This window comes from Podarcis tiliguerta (assembly GCF_965153285.1).
Source record: "Podarcis tiliguerta genome assembly, chromosome: 8".
In the NCBI taxonomy this organism is placed as follows: domain Eukaryota; kingdom Metazoa; phylum Chordata; class Lepidosauria; order Squamata; family Lacertidae; genus Podarcis; species Podarcis tiliguerta.
The window spans coordinates 11,928,777-11,945,124 of record NC_139541.1 but is presented as its reverse complement, the minus strand read 5'-3'; the positions used below and the strand labels follow the sequence as shown (position 1 = coordinate 11,945,124).

The 16,348-nt window shown below is 52.1% G+C and overlaps 1 protein-coding gene across 2 annotated transcripts in view; it reads right to left on the bottom strand.

Moving 5' to 3' along the window:
• The window catches only part of ARHGEF10L (Rho guanine nucleotide exchange factor 10 like), a 154,708-nt gene extending 138,641 nt beyond the window's left edge, over positions 1 to 16,067 (bottom strand). For both annotated transcript variants that reach the window (XM_083453691.1, XM_083453697.1), the window contains exon 1: positions 16,008 to 16,067. The gene's annotated coding sequence lies outside the window, so the exon portion shown is untranslated. The remainder of the gene's footprint in view (positions 1 to 16,007) is intronic.
• Positions 16,068 to 16,348: the final 281 nt, after the last annotated feature.

The window sequence follows — 16,348 nt, the reverse complement described above, 5'->3', positions numbered from 1 at the left end:
CACTTACCGTGGGGCCTGACCTGCAGTGTGCCCGAGCCACATGTCTCTCATGTGAGTGACGCAACGGCTCAGGTGCCTGCAGGCTCCGTGCTACCCAAAACAGCAGTGTTGGGCTTGCGTCTGCCTGCCACCTCCCCTTCAGCCACCCTACAGCCGAAGGGGAGGCAGCGGGTGCCGCCCTGGGCACCAGAGCTGCTTCTGTAGCTACGCCACTGGGTCCAAAGGAAAACAGAGCAATGTGTTTGGCAGCAGCTTGGTGGCAGGAGTTGCTGGAAGGAGGCATACAAGGCGCCATCCGTTCCAGATTTGTGGAAATTTTGCTCCTTGTCCTTTTCTTCTCCCGAAGAGACCCCGCAAGGCAGCAGAGAAACTGGATGAAATGCCATATTTTTCGCTCTATAGGACGCACTTTTCCCCCTCCAAAAATTAAGGGGAAATGTGTGTGCGTCTGTGCTGGTCCCGGGGGTAAGGTACCTTGGGTGTAGCAAAGTCCACACGAAGAGGGGCAAGGTCCGAGGCAGAGTGCCGGGCGGTGAACAGGAACGCTGGAACAGGAGGCTGTGCAGGGAACAGGAACACCGGATGGTCGGGAACAGGAGGCCGAGCAGGGAACAGGAGTACCGGATAGTCAGGAACAGGAGGCCGAGCAGGGATCAAGAACGCTGGAAGGTCCGAAGCCAACAACGACGTTGCTCCCGCAACCTGGGGCCGGGCTGACTGGGCTTTTATCCTCTTCTAAGGCCAGGGGCGGTCCCGGCCCCCAGGAGCCCCGCCTCCTCTGGCCTTAAGGCGAGCACTCCTCCTGGGGGCAACCAGTTCCCTTCGCCTCTCTGCTCTAAACCTCTGCAGATCAGGAGAGGCCGAAGGGTTACTGGGCCCTGGAGGAGGCTCACCTGTGGCCACTGAGTCGTCAAGCCTCTCTGGGGCCAGAAGGGCTTCACCTGGGGCCAGCTCCTGATGCACTGCCACAGGTGCAGGCTCTTCAGCATCTAGGCCTGGCCCCAGTTCAGCCGGCCCTGGAGGCGGGGACTCCTGTGCAGGCCGGGATTCCTCTGTTTCATCCTCCGAATCGGAATCCCAGGCCATCACACCATCCCCCCTCCCAGGCCCCCCCCTCAACCGAGGGTCCGGACCCGGCTTGCCGGGGTACGTCGCATGGAACTCTCGGAGGCAGGCAGGTGCGTGGACGTTGGCCGCTGGTTCCCAGGAACGGTCCTCCGGTCCGTACCCCTTCCAGTCAATGAGATACTGCAGCTTCCCCCTGCGGTATCGGGAGTCCAGGATGCGTTCCACCTCGTACTCAGGCTCTCCCCGAACCAACACTGGCTGCGGTCGGGGACGGTTCGGGTGGAACTCGTCGGGTGGGGCCACCGGACTCAAAAGGGACCTGTGGAAGACCGGGTGAACCTTCAGGGTTGCGGGTAACCGGAGACGAAATGCCACAGGAGAGACTTGGTCTACGATAGGGAACGGGCCGGTGAAGCGGGCGTCCAACTTCCGCGAAGGTCGAGAGGGGTGGAGGTGGCGAGTGGAGAGCCAAACCAGGTCACCGACGCGAAGTTCCGGCCCCACCTGGCGGTGGCGGTCGGCCTGGGCCTTGTACGCTTCCTTGGCCTGGTGCAGTTGCTCCACCAAAAGCTGTTGCTGGGACTGGAGCTCTTGAAGCCACTCCGTCACCGCCGGGACTGCGGATGTCGGCAGCACCTCTGGAAACAGCCGTGGATGATAACCATAACTGGCCTGGAACGGGGTCTGCTGGGTGGACGCATTCACCGCGTTATTGTAGGCGAACTCCGCCAATGCCAGGTGGTCGACCCAGTCATCCTGCTGGTAGCTGCAGTAACACCGGAGGTACTGCTCCAGCACCGCGTTCGCCCGTTCCGTCTGGCCATCGGTCTGTGGGTGGTAGGCTGACGAGAGGCAGACCTCCGTCCCGAGGGTCCGGTGTAGTGCTTGCCAGAACCGGGATGTGAACTGAACGCCCCGGTCGGACACCACGCGCTCAGGTAGGCCATGCAGGCGGAAGACATGCTGAAGGTACAGCTGAGCAGTTTCCTTGGCTGTGGGTACAGATGGACAGGGAGCGCAGTGCACCATCTTGGTGAAATGGTCGGAGAAAACCAGAAGGCAGGTACAGCCACGAGACGAGGGTAAGTCCACTACAAAGTCCAACGAAACCGTGTGCCAAGGGTGCGGTGGAACTGGCAATGGCTGAAGTAGGCCGGGGGGTCGCCCGGTAGGTCCCTTGGCGCGCCGGCAGACATCACAACCAGCAACGTAGCGAGCCACGTCAGCCTTCAGGCGGGGCCACCAAAACTCTCGACTGACCAGATGGGTGGTCCGATACCGTCCAAAGTGCCCCGCTGCTGGGGCATCATGGGCCATCCGGAGAACCTCCAGCCGTAGTGGCCCTGGCGGGATGTACAAACGACCGTGGTGCAGCAGAAGGCCCTGATGCAGGACCAGCCCCGGATACTGTGGGCTGGACCCTTCAGCCAGCTCCCGGAGTCGTTCCTGGGCCCAAGCGTCGACCCGCTGCTGTTCCCGCACCCGAACCTGCAGTGGCTGCGCCTCCTGGGTGGCCAGGAATGCAGCCGGAGGTAGGATCGTGGTGGGTTCTGCTTGCTGTACCGTGTCTGCGTTGTCGTCAGGTTTCCGGGACAGGGCATCCGCCTTCTGATTCTGAGAGCTAGGGATGTAGCGGATCCGGAACTGGAACCGGGAAAAGAACAACGCCCACCGGATCTGTCTTTGGTTCAGCTTGCGGGTGGTCTGGAGGTACTCCAGGTTCCGGTGGTCGGTTCTCACCTCCACCGGATGTCGTGCCCCCTCAAGATGGTGGCGCCAGACCTCAAAGGCTACCTTGATGGCCAGTAGTTCCCGCTCCCACACAGTATAGTTACGCTCCGCTGGTAGGAGCTGGCGGGAATAGAAGGCACAGGGTAAGAGTGGCGCTTCAGGACCAATCTGTTGAGACAAGACGGCACCGAGAGCCGTACTGGAAGCGTCGGTCTCCACCACAAAGGGTCGAGAGGGGTCAGGATGTTGTAAGATTGGTGCCCTCTGGAAACAGGCCTTCAACCCCTGAAACGCCTCCTCTGCCTCCTTGTCCCAGGAAAACGGCGTCTTTGGGCGCAGTAGCCGGGTCAACGGGGTGGTGCGATGAGCATAATCAGCGATGAAGGTCCGGTAGTAATTGGCGAACCCCAGGAAACGCTGTAGGTCCTTGCGGTTCCGGGGTGCCGCCCATTCTTGAACCGCTGTCACCTTCCCCGGGTCCATTTGCACCCCATCTGGAGAGAGCCGGTGACCAAGGAAGTCCACAGTCCGCTGATGGAACTCGCACTTGCTGAGCTTTGCGTACAAACGGTGCTCACGCAAGCGCTGCAGCACGGTCCGGACATGTCCCTCATGGCGAGCCGGGTCACGGGAGTAAATCAGTATGTCATCCAAATACACCACCACGTACTTGTCTAACAGGTCCTGAAACACGTGGTTGATGTAGCGTTGAAACACAGCAGGCGCGTTGCACAAACCGAAAGGCATAACCAAATATTCGAACTGCCCGTACCGGGTCCCAAACGCTGTCTTCCACTCATCCCCGGCTCGGATCCGAATCAAGTTGTAGGCCCCCCGGAGGTCCAGCTTGGTGAACACCTGTGCCCCTTGCACCCGCTCCAGCAGCTCCGAGATAAGGGGCAAGGGGTACCGGTCTGGGACGGTAATTTTGTTCAGGGCTCGGTAATCATGGCAAGGGCGGAGTTCCCCACATTTCTTCTTAACAAAAAGCACCGGCGCCGCGGTGGGCGAGGTGGAAGGCCTAATGAACCCACGCTCCAGGTTCTTGCGCAAGAAGTCCTGCAAAGCCTCGCGCTCTGGCTCTGTTAGGGAATATAAGCGACTCACTGGTAAAGGCGCTCCGGGTTGGAGGTCTATGCCGCAGTCAAAAGGCCGATGCGGCGGCAGCTGGTCTGCCCCCCGTTCCTCGAACACGTCCTGGTAGTCCTGGTACACGGCTGGGAGCGTGGGTGCTGCCTCCTCTGAGGGCGCGGCCGCCAGCGTTCCGGATTGAGCATGGGAACATGGGTCTGGGAAGTGCACGGTCCGTTTGACCCAGTCAATCTGAACGTTGTGGGCCTCCAGCCAGTCCATCCCGAGCACCAGGGGGAAGCGGGGCATAGAGGCAATGTCCAAAGTTCGCAACTCCCGGTGCTGCTGGAGACACAGGACCAGAGGCTGGGTCTCCTGAGTAACGGCACCTGAACGCAGAAGTCGTCCGTCAATCGCTTCCACCTGGACCGGTACTGGCTTGTTCCGAAGTGGCACCTGATGATGGGCGGCAAAAGCAGCGTCCATATAGGAGCGGGTTGCCCCTGAATCTACCAAAGCATGGGTGAGGATCCAGGGCCCACCTGGAGGGTATAAACGTACCGAAACCATAAGATGTTGCAAGTCCATTGGTGCGGGCCCATTCTGTACGGTTTGGGACCCCCGGTAGCTAGGGCCATCAGCTACTGGGGTTGGCGGTTTCCCTGCGGCTGGCGTTTCTCAGGGCAGGACCGAGCGAAGTGTCCACTTCCGCCACAGTAAAGACAGAGATTTCCATCCCGACGCCGCGCCTTCTCTGCGGGGGAAAGGCGTGGCCGCACTGCCCCGAGCTGCATAGGCTCCTCCGTTAAATCAGTTGTGACCGTGGGGCTGCCGGAAAAAGCTGGTGCCGTGAACTGGAAGTGTCGGCGACCCCGGGCCTGACGACGATCCTCCAACCGGTCGCCTATTTGTAGACTCCGTTGAATGAGAGTGTCCAGCGTGGTGGGGCGTTCCATTGTGGCCAACTGGTCCAGTACCTCGTCCGAAAGCCCTTCGAGATACTGGTCCCGCAGTGCCGAGTCATTCCAGGTCAAGTCCTGTGCCAACAGCCGGAACTCCGTGGTATATGTGGCCACCGTGGACTTGCCCTGTTTCAAATGCCGAATCGCCCGGTTGGCTTGACTCTCTTTCTGGGGGTTGCCGAACGCGGCCTCCAAACGATTGCAAAACCCCGTATAGTCTGCCAGCAAGGGGGAGTCTTGCCTGAGTAGCGGCAACGCCCACTTGGCCGCCTGGTCCTTTAACAAGCTAATCAAAAAGTGCACCTTGGTACGGTCGTCAGGAAAGTTCCGGGCTCGCCCCTGAATATACAGTTTGGCCTGGGCCAGGAACATGGGAAAGCTGGCCGGGGCTCCATCAAATTTCTCAGGCAAAGCCACTGGGTACTTGCCCGGAGCCGGGGCGTCGGCCCCAGAAGCCGGTAGGGCTTCCAAGCGTTGCTGAAGTGCCTCAACCGCGTCACTGAGCTGCTGCACGGTGTGAGACAAGGCCTGGTTCTCCTGGGCCAAAGCCACCAGTGCAGCCGCCTGTTCAGCCATGGCCTCTGGCTCTTCCCGAACGCACCCCGACGAAGGGGGAGTGCGGGAGGTGGCGGGAGCAAACTGTGCTGGTCCCGGGGGTAAGGTACCTTGGGTGTAGCAAAGTCCACACGAAGAGGGGCAAGGTCCGAGGCAGAGTGCCGGGCGGTGAACAGGAACGCTGGAACAGGAGGCTGTGCAGGGAACAGGAACACCGGATGGTCGGGAACAGGAGGCCGAGCAGGGAACAGGAGTACCGGATAGTCAGGAACAGGAGGCCGAGCAGGGATCAAGAACGCTGGAAGGTCCGAAGCCAACAACGACGTTGCTCCCGCAACCTGGGGCCGGGCTGACTGGGCTTTTATCCTCTTCTAAGGCCAGGGGCGGTCCCGGCCCCCAGGAGCCCCGCCTCCTCTGGCCTTAAGGCGAGCACTCCTCCTGGGGGCAACCAGTTCCCTTCGCCTCTCTGCTCTAAACCTCTGCAGATCAGGAGAGGCCGAAGGGTTACTGGGCCCTGGAGGAGGCTCACCTGTGGCCACTGAGTCGTCAAGCCTCTCTGGGGCCAGAAGGGCTTCACCTGGGGCCAGCTCCTGATGCACTGCCACAGGTGCAGGCTCTTCAGCATCTAGGCCTGGCCCCAGTTCAGCCGGCCCTGGAGGCGGGGACTCCTGTGCAGGCCGGGATTCCTCTGTTTCATCCTCCGAATCGGAATCCCAGGCCATCACAGCGTCCTATGGAGCGAATGCAGGCTCCTTGGCTTCAACGATAGCAATGCAAAGCCTCTGAAGCGCAGAGGGACCACTCCGGAGGCTTCTCGTTGCTTTCGCTGAAGCCTGGATAGCGCAGCGGGAACTTGCACTGCGCTCCGAAGGCTTCAGGGATAGCCAGAGGCTTCGGGTTCCTTTTGCTGAAGCTGGGAGAGCAAGACTCTCCCGGCTTCAGCAGAGAGGGAGAGCTGCACATCACCCCTTCAGCCAAGCGGGAGGAGAAATGGAAGGGTCTCCATTTCTCCTGCCGCTTCGCTGAAAGGGCGCTGTGCAGAGAGGGAGAGAAATTTTTTTCCCTTCTTCTCCCCCTCTAAAACAAGGTGCGTCCTATGGTCAGTTGCGTCCTATAGAGCGAAAAATACGGTATGTCTGGATCAAATATATCTATGCTAGGCAACTCGGACTCTGTCCCATTTTAGGTGGGAGCACTTTAGGTACCTTCTTAGAGAGAGAAATCTTGTGGGTAAGAACAGAATTCCCCATCTCTCTCTCTCTCTTTCTCTCTCTCTCTCCAATCCCTTCTTCCCTTATCCACCAGCAACACCCAGCCAAGTCTTAAGCTCCTTTCTGACACGTAGTGACTGTCTCCTTCCCAAACCTGTCATTTCATCTTTAAAAGCAGGTGTGCTAAGATTATCTGGGTTTTATTTCTTAAAATGCCACCGTGCGTTCTTGGTATTAGCTGCAAAAAGAGCTGCGATATAGATTTTTAATTTGCTTTTAAAAAAAATAAAAAAGTAAAAATCCGTCAAGGGAAAGATCAATGGGGATTTGAGGCACTTCCTTGATCAGATAGCCCGACCTGAGCAACCCAATAGGTGGATTACGCTTGCTGGAAGTCTGTGTTAAGCAACTGAGACTGTCAGAGTGGCAAGGCAGGGGTGGAAGGGAGGAGGGGAGGCAGTACAGAATCATAGGATTGTAGAGTTGGAAGGGACACCAAAGGTCATCCAGTCCAACCCCCTGAAATGCAGGAACTGCAAATACAGCGGTGCCTCAGGTTAAGTACTTAATTCGTTCCGGAGGTCTGTACTTAACCTGAAACTGTTCTTAACCCTATTTCTGGATTAGCGGAGTCTGTAACCTGAAGCATATGTAACCTGAAGCGTATGTAACCTGAGGTACCACTGTACAGCATCCATGGCAGACAGCCATCCAGCCTCTCCTTAAGAACCTGCAAGGAAGGAGAGTCCACCACTTTCTGAAAGAAAATAAATGAAATAAGACAGAATCAAGTGGAGAATTGGCACGCTTCCTTTAGGTCAGTGTTTCTCAACCTGTGGGTCCCCAGATGTTGTTGGACTACAACTCCCATCATCCCTGAACTCTGGCCTTGAGAAAGCATAGAATGAGGACTGGGATCTTGTTCTCCTTTTAAGCAAAGCACCATAGCTCCATAATAGAGCAGCTGCATTGCTTTATAGATGATGAAGATGATGAAAGATAGATAGATAGATGATGATAGATAGATAGATAGATAGATAGATGATAGATAGATGATAGATAGATAGAGATAGATGATAGATAGATAGATAGATAGATAGATGATAGATAGATAGATAGATAGATGATAGATAGATGATAGATAGATGATAGATAGATGATAGATAGATGATAGATAGATAGATAGATGATAGATAGATAGATAGATAGATAGATGATAGATGATAGATAGATTATAGATTATAGATAGATGATAGAGAGAGAGAGAGAGAGAGAGAGAGAGAGAGATGATAGATAGATAGATAGATAGATAGATAGATAGATAGATAGATAGATAGATGATAGATAGATAGATAGATGATTGATAGATAGATTGATAGATTGATAGATTGATAGATTGATAGATTGATATATAGATATAGACATAGATTAGATATAGATATAGATAGATGGATGGATAGATAGATAGACAGATAGATAGATTATTGATAGATAGATAGATTGATAGATTGATATATAGATATATAGATATAGATAGATAGATATAGATAGATAGAGATTAAAATTTTGGTCTTCCTAATTTCTGACTCTTTGGGTCATTTTAGCCATTTCTCCATAATCCATCAACTTGATCTGCCATTCTTCTCTGGTAGAGCGCCTGCTTTGCATCCAGAAGGCCCTGGGTTCAATCCCCAGCAACATTTACAGGCAGGGCTGGGGGGGGGATCCTAGAGAGCTGTTGCTGCCAGCCAATGCAGGCAGTATTGAGCTACAAGATGCTGACTCAGGACGGGAGATCAGAGGACACACCTTTGGTCTCCCCTGCCCTACCCCAAATTACAAGGACATCCCCACTAAAATCTGGCACTTAAATCTTCCTCAATCCCCGACTGTCAACAATCATAAGCTGTTTTGCCATCAGAAGCTGGGAAGACGAACCGGGCAAGCCAGATCAACAGCCCTATCCGGATCCCACCGAGACCTTACGCAACAACATGCCTGGTTATAACAAGCTGGTTGGTTTCGGCATTTAAAGGAACTTTTGTTGAACTCGCTTTGTGCAACCTTTTTCCGTCAAGTCAGGGCTCCCGGCTATTTTCCATGCAGCTGAGGTTCCCTTGTGTGTCTCGTTTCCACCAGCCCACTACAACCCAAAATGGAAATCCAAAATAGGTGCCAAGAAAAACAAAATAAATTGTTACCGCCGAAATCAATGAGAATATCAAGGAAGTGTGCGCATAGGACAGCTCTATGGAAGAGCCATAGCTCAGGGGTACATTTCTGAGCACTGTTCAATGTGTCGGTGCTGACCTTTAACGCCCTAAATGACTTTTAGCCCTGCATACCTGAAGGAGCGTCTCCACCCCATCGTTACGCCCGGACACTAAGGTCCAGTCCCGAGGGCCTTCTGGCAGTTTGCTCGCTGCAAGAAGCCAAATTACAGGGAACCAAGCATAAGGTCTTCTCAGTAGTGGCGCCCAACCTGCAGAATGCCCTCCCACCAGATGTCAAGGAAATAAACAACTATCTGACTTATAGAAGACATCTGAAGGCAACCCTGTTTAAGAAAGTTTTTAATGTTTGATGTTTTATTGTGTTTTTAATATTCTGTCTGGAGCCGCCCAGAGTGGCTGGGGAAACCCAGCCAGATGGGCATGTAATAATAATAATAATAATAATATAATACATGCAGAAGGCTGCAGGTTCAGTCTCAGGCATCTATCTCCAGGGCATGTTCCCTGCCTGGAACCCATGGGAGCTGCTGCCAGTCAGTGCAGACATTACATAGCCCCCTGACTTGTTACAATGCATCTTCGTATGTTTCTGTTTAAATCAGCCCTTTTTCCCCAGAACCATGAGGACTAGGATTTTTATTTGTTTTCTGCTTAGCATACAGCAGGTTTCATTTTCAGTCCCCATTGTCAACATGTAGGGCTGGGAAAGACATCTTGCCTGAGATCCTGCATGGCTGCTGCCGGCTGGAGTAGGAAATACTGAGCCGGATGGATCAAAAGTCAAACCCTGTGTAATTCGGTTTCCTGGTCCTCACACATATGCGCCAGAGATTTCAGTAGACATTGTGAACATGAGGTTGAGAAACTCTGCGTTCTGCTTTGTTTAAAAGGAAAGCCAAGGTTCTTGGACTGATGAGCAAGCCAGCTTATTGCTTTAACCAAAAGGTCATGGCGACATAAGATTCAAAGGAGAGGGCCTGCTATCAGGAATGCACAAAAATAATGTAGCAATGACTGCAAGTTTTCAAATAAGTCCAGAATTATTATTATTATTAAGGCTTCAACAAGAAATGAAAAAAGGAATATCCTAGAAGATCACGTATAGATCACATTAATCGACTGCAAGCTAAAATAAATCAGAAAAGAAAAAGGTTTATAGATTTCCTTGCCTGGGGAATGGCTCTCAGTCACCACAGGAAAAATTGCTTATTTACAAGCCCATCAACATGCTCCTTGTAATGCAGAGATAGATGGGAACAGCCTTTGCATAATGATTCCTTCATAGCAGGGGGTTGGACTAGATGGCCCCTGAACTCTGAATTAGGACTCGGGTGACGCAAGGCATTTGCCGGCCCAGCTGGTGAAGCAGTAGCCCACTGTTTGCTTGCGTATTTCAAATCCTTTGATGCTGCGTTTCATCAGAAAAGATTTGAATGGGAAATTAAACCACAAAATTAAACGAAATCCTAAGGTAAAGGTAAAGGTACCCCTGCCCGTACGGGCCAGTCTTGACAGACTCTAGGGTTGTGCGCCCATCTCACTCAAAGAGGCCGAGGGCCAGCGCTGTCCGGAGACACTTCCGGGTCACGTGGCCAGCGTGACATCGCTGCTCTGGCGAGCCAGAGCCGCACATGGAAACGCCGTTTACCTTCCCGCTAGTAAGCGGTCCCTATTTATCTACTTGCACCCGGGAGTGCTTTCGAACTGCTAGGTTGGCAGGTGCTGGGACTGAACAACGGGAGCGCACCCCGCTGCGGGGATTCGAACCGCCGACCTTTCGATCAGCAAGCCCTAGGCGCTGAGGCTTTTACCCACAGCGCCACCCGCGTCCCATAAAACGAAATCCTAGGGTCATAGAATTGTGAAGTCCAGCTACTGATGCAAGAAAAGGCACCCTTTCTGCTCCAAAACAATTGCACGTAAGAATATGAGCACATAAGAAGAGCCTGCCTGACGGATCAGGCCAATGGCCCACCTAGAGCCGAGTCCTGTTCTCACAGCAGCTGAACAATCACCTGTGGAAAACCAGCAAGCAGGATTCGAACACAACTCTTCCCTCCTGCAGTTTCCAGCAACTGGCATTCAGAAACATTGCTGCTTCCAACTGTGGAGGCAGAGAAGAACCACTGTCAAGTAACAATACACAGCCCTCCCCTCCATGAATCGGGGTGGATCTACACACAGGGGAGGAAACTGCTATAAGTACCGTATTTTTTGCTCTGTAAGACTCACTTTTTCCCTCCTAAAAAGTAAGGGGAAATGTGTGTGCGTCTTATGGAGCGAATGCAGGCTGCACAGCTATCCCAGAAGCCAGAACAGCAAGAGGGATCGCTGCTTTCACTGTGCAGCGATCCCTCTTGCTGTTCTGGCTTCTGAGATTCAGAATATTTTTTTTTCTTGTTTTCCTCCTCCAAAAACTAGGTGCGTCTTGTGGTCTGGTGCGTCTTATAGAGCGGAAAATACGGTAAGTCAGAAATTAAATCGTTATGACAAAAGGGGAGGAAACGCTATGTAAAAATTGCATAGAATTTTTCTTGCTCTCCATCGCCATCTGGTGTTGCATGTTTATAACGAATTCAAAATGGGTTTTTTTAACTCATGTAGCTGAGTCCCAAGATCTAATCCTCCTTTAAAGCCATCCAAACTGGTGGCCAGCAGCACACCAAGATTTCGGGGGCCCAAATTGTTATGGGAGCACCTTCTCAACCAGCCACGAGGTCTGGGTAACCCCTGTTATCAAACTCATTGGAATTGTTCTACGACTGATCACCAAATCTTTACAGCATCTGTACCACTGACTCTCAGCCTTTCGATCGTTGTGTTGTTGTTTAGTCATTTAGTCGTGTCCGACACCGTGACCCCATGGACCAGAGCACGCCAGGCACTCCTGTCTTCCACTGCCTCCCATAGTTTGGTCAAGCTCATGTTGGAAGCTTTGAGAACACTGTCCAACCATCTCATCCTCTGTCGTCCCCTTCTCCTTGTGCCCTCCATCTTTCCCAACATCAGGGTCTTTTCGAGGGAGTCTTTTCTTCTCATGAGGTGGCCAAAGTATTGGAGTCTCAGCTTCAGGATCTGTCCTTCCAGTGAGCACTCAGGGCTGATTTCCTTAAAAATGAATCGGTTTGATCTTCTTGCAGTCCATGGGACTCTCAAGAGTCTCCTCCAGCACCATAATTCAAAAGCATCAATTCTTCGGCAATCAGCCTTCTTTATGGTCCAGCTCTCACTTCCATACATCACTACTGGGAAAACCATAGTTTTTACTATACAGACCTTTGTTGGCAAGGTGATGTCTCTACTTTTTAAGATGCTGTCTAGGTTTGTCATTGCTTTTTGATTGTTGTAGATATAATCAAACAATAAATAAATAAATAAATAAATCAACCAACTGATTTGAGTTGCGCAGCTCAAATGGGGTCAACTAGACCCAAACATTTTAAGCAACAGGCGCAGAATTTGCTTCTGGGGCCCTTCCAGGATTAGGGCCCCTGAAGCTTAAGCTCCATTAGTTTCATAGCAGATCCTCCGCTGTTGCTGGCCATCACTGCCTCCAGTGGGAGAGAGTTCCACAGCCTGACTTCACGCTGCATAGAGAAAGTTTTCCTTTCCTCTGTCCCGAATCGTCCAACTTTCAGCTTCAGTTCTAGCGATACGAGAGAGGGAGGAAAACTTCTCCCATGACCTTGGGGTCTCAAATTTCAGTGGCGCCCTGGGCAACGCCAAAATTCAAACACCCTGCCTCTCACCTTCTATTCTCCATCATAGTTGCTCCACGCCCAGGTCACCCTCCCCTAAATCCGCCTCTTTCCCTAAAAGGATCCCTGTGCTCTTTTCCCCCAAGCCACAACACCACACCCTTTCCCAAAACCAACGCCCCACAGACATTCATTTCCTGCATTGTTTTGTAGACAACAACAGAAGCCCTTCCCTCGCGAACTGGGCATTTGAAAATCGGGAGCGTCCAGGAGAAATGAGAAAAGCAGAGGCATGCTGGAAAAAATAATAATTCTGGGAGAGGCTGGGAAACATTCTCCTCTCCCTGCAATTGCCTGCTAATTGAGTCGGGCACCTGTGGCTTTAAAAGCTGCTTGATCTGCAGGCAAAAGAAGGAGTGGGGCAAGGGCCTGGGAGAGACCTGGGTTCAAATCTCGCCCTTGGCCATGAAGTCGCTCGCTGGGGGTCACCTTGCCAGACCTTCACAAGCATCCTTGTTTTCAAGGGACAGTCCTGGATTTACAGAAGCCGTCCTGGTTTCTGATTTAGTCCTGGAATGTCCCGCTTTTCCTTAGGACGTCCCTATTTTCATCGGAGAAATGTTGGAGGGTATGGAGTTATGCGACACACACACACACGAGTCGAGGAAATATGTAACTGTACAACCTTTAGAAGACATCTGAAGGCAGCCCTGTATAGGGAAGGTTATTTTTAATGTTTAATGTTCTATTATGTAGGAAGCCGCCCAGAGTGGCTGGCATAACACAGTAAGATGCGCAGAGTATTATTGTTAATATTATTACTATTATTATGATATGATACAATAATCTTTATTGTCATTGTCCCATACAGAACAACGAAACTGAAAAATCTACACAAAACATTCAAAACCCAGCAAGCCTGCTATCCCAACCTGGATAGCTCCCTAAAAACTCTGATACACCATTTTTAAATACAATATACTCCCATAGAGACTCCTTACACTGCGTTTAAAACCAAAATCGCATTTGGGTAGAAACTGTTTCTCAGGCGGCTAGTCCTAGTCTTTATAACCCTGTATCTTCTTCCAGAAGGAAGAAGCTGAAAGAGATCATTTCCGGGGTGTGCAGTATCCTGCGCTTTCTTAGGGCACCTGGAAGCATAGATTTGATCCAAGGTGGGAAGAGTGCACCCAATTATTCTCTCTGCAGTCTTTACAACCCTGGACAGCATTGTTTTTTCCCTGACCATGCAGCTCCCAAACCACACACACAGACCATAAGTTAATACACTCTCCACAGTACAATGGTAAAATGCCATCAACAGGTCCTTTGAGAGATTGTTTTTCCGGAGGATTCTCAGAAAATATAGCCTCTGCTGTGCTCTGTTCACCAGATCTTATTATTATTATGGGATGCGGGTGGCACTGTGGTCTAAACCACTGAGCCTCTTGGGCTTGCTGATCAGAAGGTCGGCAGTTCGAATCCCTGCGACGGGGTGAGCTCCCGTTGCTCGGTCCCAGCTCCTGCCAACCGAGCAGTTCGAAAGCACACCACTGCAAGTAGATAAATAGGTACCACTCCGGCGGGAAGGTAAACGGTGTTTCTGTGCACTCTGGCAATCGTCACAGTGTCCCGTTGTGCCAGAAGCGGTTTAGTCTTGCTGGACACATGACCCAGCTCCCTCGGCCTGAAAGCGAGCTGAGCGCTGCCAGCCCATTGTCACCTTTGACTAGACTTAACCGTTCAGGGGTCCTTTAAATTTTACCTGTTATTATTATGGAACAGGATGTCCCTATTTTCATCGGAGAAATATTGGCGGGTATGCCTTGGGGACCAGTTGCAGTGACTCTCTTAGCCTAGCCTACCCTGCAGGGTTGTTGTTGTGGGGGCAGAGAACCATGGCTGCTGCCTTGAGCTTCTGGAAGGAATTGGCAGGCGATAAATACAGAAATAAACAAGATGTAAGCAAAGCAGGGACGCGGATGGCGTAGTGGGTTAAACCACAGAGCCTAGGACTTGCCGATCAGAAGGTCGGCAGTTCGAATCCCCGCGACGGGGTGAGCTCCCGTTGCTTGGTCCCTGCTCCTGCCAACCTAGCAGTTCGAAAGCACACCAGTGCAAGTAGATAAATAGGTACCGCTCTGGCGGGAAGGTAAACGGTGTTTCCGTGCGCTGCTCTGGTTCGCCAGAAGCGGCTTAGTCATGCTGGCCACATGACCCGGAAGCTGTACGCCGGCTCCCTCGGCATAAAGCGAGATGAGCGCCGCAACCCCAGAGTCGGTCACGACTGGACCTAATGGTCAGGGGTCCCTTTACATTTACTAAGCAAAGCAGGGGGACCTTTGGTCATACAGAAGGTGCTAGACCTCACTTGCAGTCATCAGGCAAGAAGGGATGTGGCTAGAGTGAGTTCTAGCGGCTGTATAAAGAGGTCTGGGGGTCCCCTTTCCAGCCCTGGGTCTGGGCTCATCACTCCTGATCCCTAAATTGCACTGAGCTGCATGTGGCCTGCCTGGGGATGCCCCATAAACATGCATGGATATTTATTGATTCTTGCATGAGATGTGGGGCATAGCTCAGTGGCAGAGCACCTGCTCGGCATGCAGAAGGTCTCAGTTGCCAGCAGCATCTCCATGTAGGACTGGGAAGGTCTCTGGGCAGAAACCTTGCAGAGCTGCTGCCAGTCAGTGCTGGCAATACTAGGTTAGATGGTCCAAGGGTCTGAGTCAGTGTAAGGGAGCTTCCCATGGACCTGCCTTTTCAGGAAACAGGTCAACGGCAGAACATGTAGCTGGCATGCAGAAGGCCCGAAGCTAAAAGACCGCTGCTGCCGGTCAGAGTGGGCAGCACTGGGCTAGGTTGACAGTGTGAGACACAGCCATACAAAGTTATATTATATTATATTATATTATATTATATTATATTATATTATATTATATTATATTATATTATATTATATTATATTATAATTTATTTCCCGCTGTTCCCCTGGAACAGAGCCAATCCAGGGCACATTTTACAGAGGGGAAACAGAGGCAGATCTGAGCTTGGACCCCCTTTGTCTGAATCCTAGGGTTAACATGAGCTGCCAATGGTTGCTCCTTGGTGGCTGAACGAAAAGCACTCTGCACATGCTCAGGCATGCTCCCTTCTCTTCTGTCACTGGGCCAACAGCTCCAGGCCTCAGCCAGCTAGTCTTTAAGAGCCTTCAAGAGCAGCTCAGTGGCAGAACCGATTTGCAAGTGGAAGGTGCCGGTAGCGATTCCTGGCAGCATCTCCAGGTAGCAGAAAGCTGCCTGCTGCTTGACTCCGCACAAGGCAGCTTCCCAACTCAGGCCTGAGACAAAAGCATATCCAAACCCGCTCTGAGCTTCGGTGTGGGGGAAAAACTACAAAAAATTAATTGCTATAGACAGAGAGAGAGAGAGATGCTCAGTTTAGAGCAGAGACCCCCTGAAATTCAGCAGGGAGCCTTACCTGTTTGTGGTCCTTTGCAATTTCCCCGGCTTGGATCCTGTCTTTGCCGCTCCCTCCTATTTCTGGAGCTCAGGTGAGGCAGAAATGCAAACTGAGTCAGCTGGGCGGGACTTAGGTCGGGTTCCCAGAAGGACAGCACAGCTCAGAGGTGGAGCACCTGCTTTGCATACAGAATGTCACAAATTGCACGTGGTTAACTATGATTAAGGGACGTGGGTGGCGCTGTGGGTTAAACCACAGAGCCTAGGACTTGCCGATCAGAAGGTCGGCGGTTCGAATCCCCATGATGGGGTGAGCTCCTGTTGCTCAGTCCCTGCTCCTGCCAACCTAGCAGTTCGAAA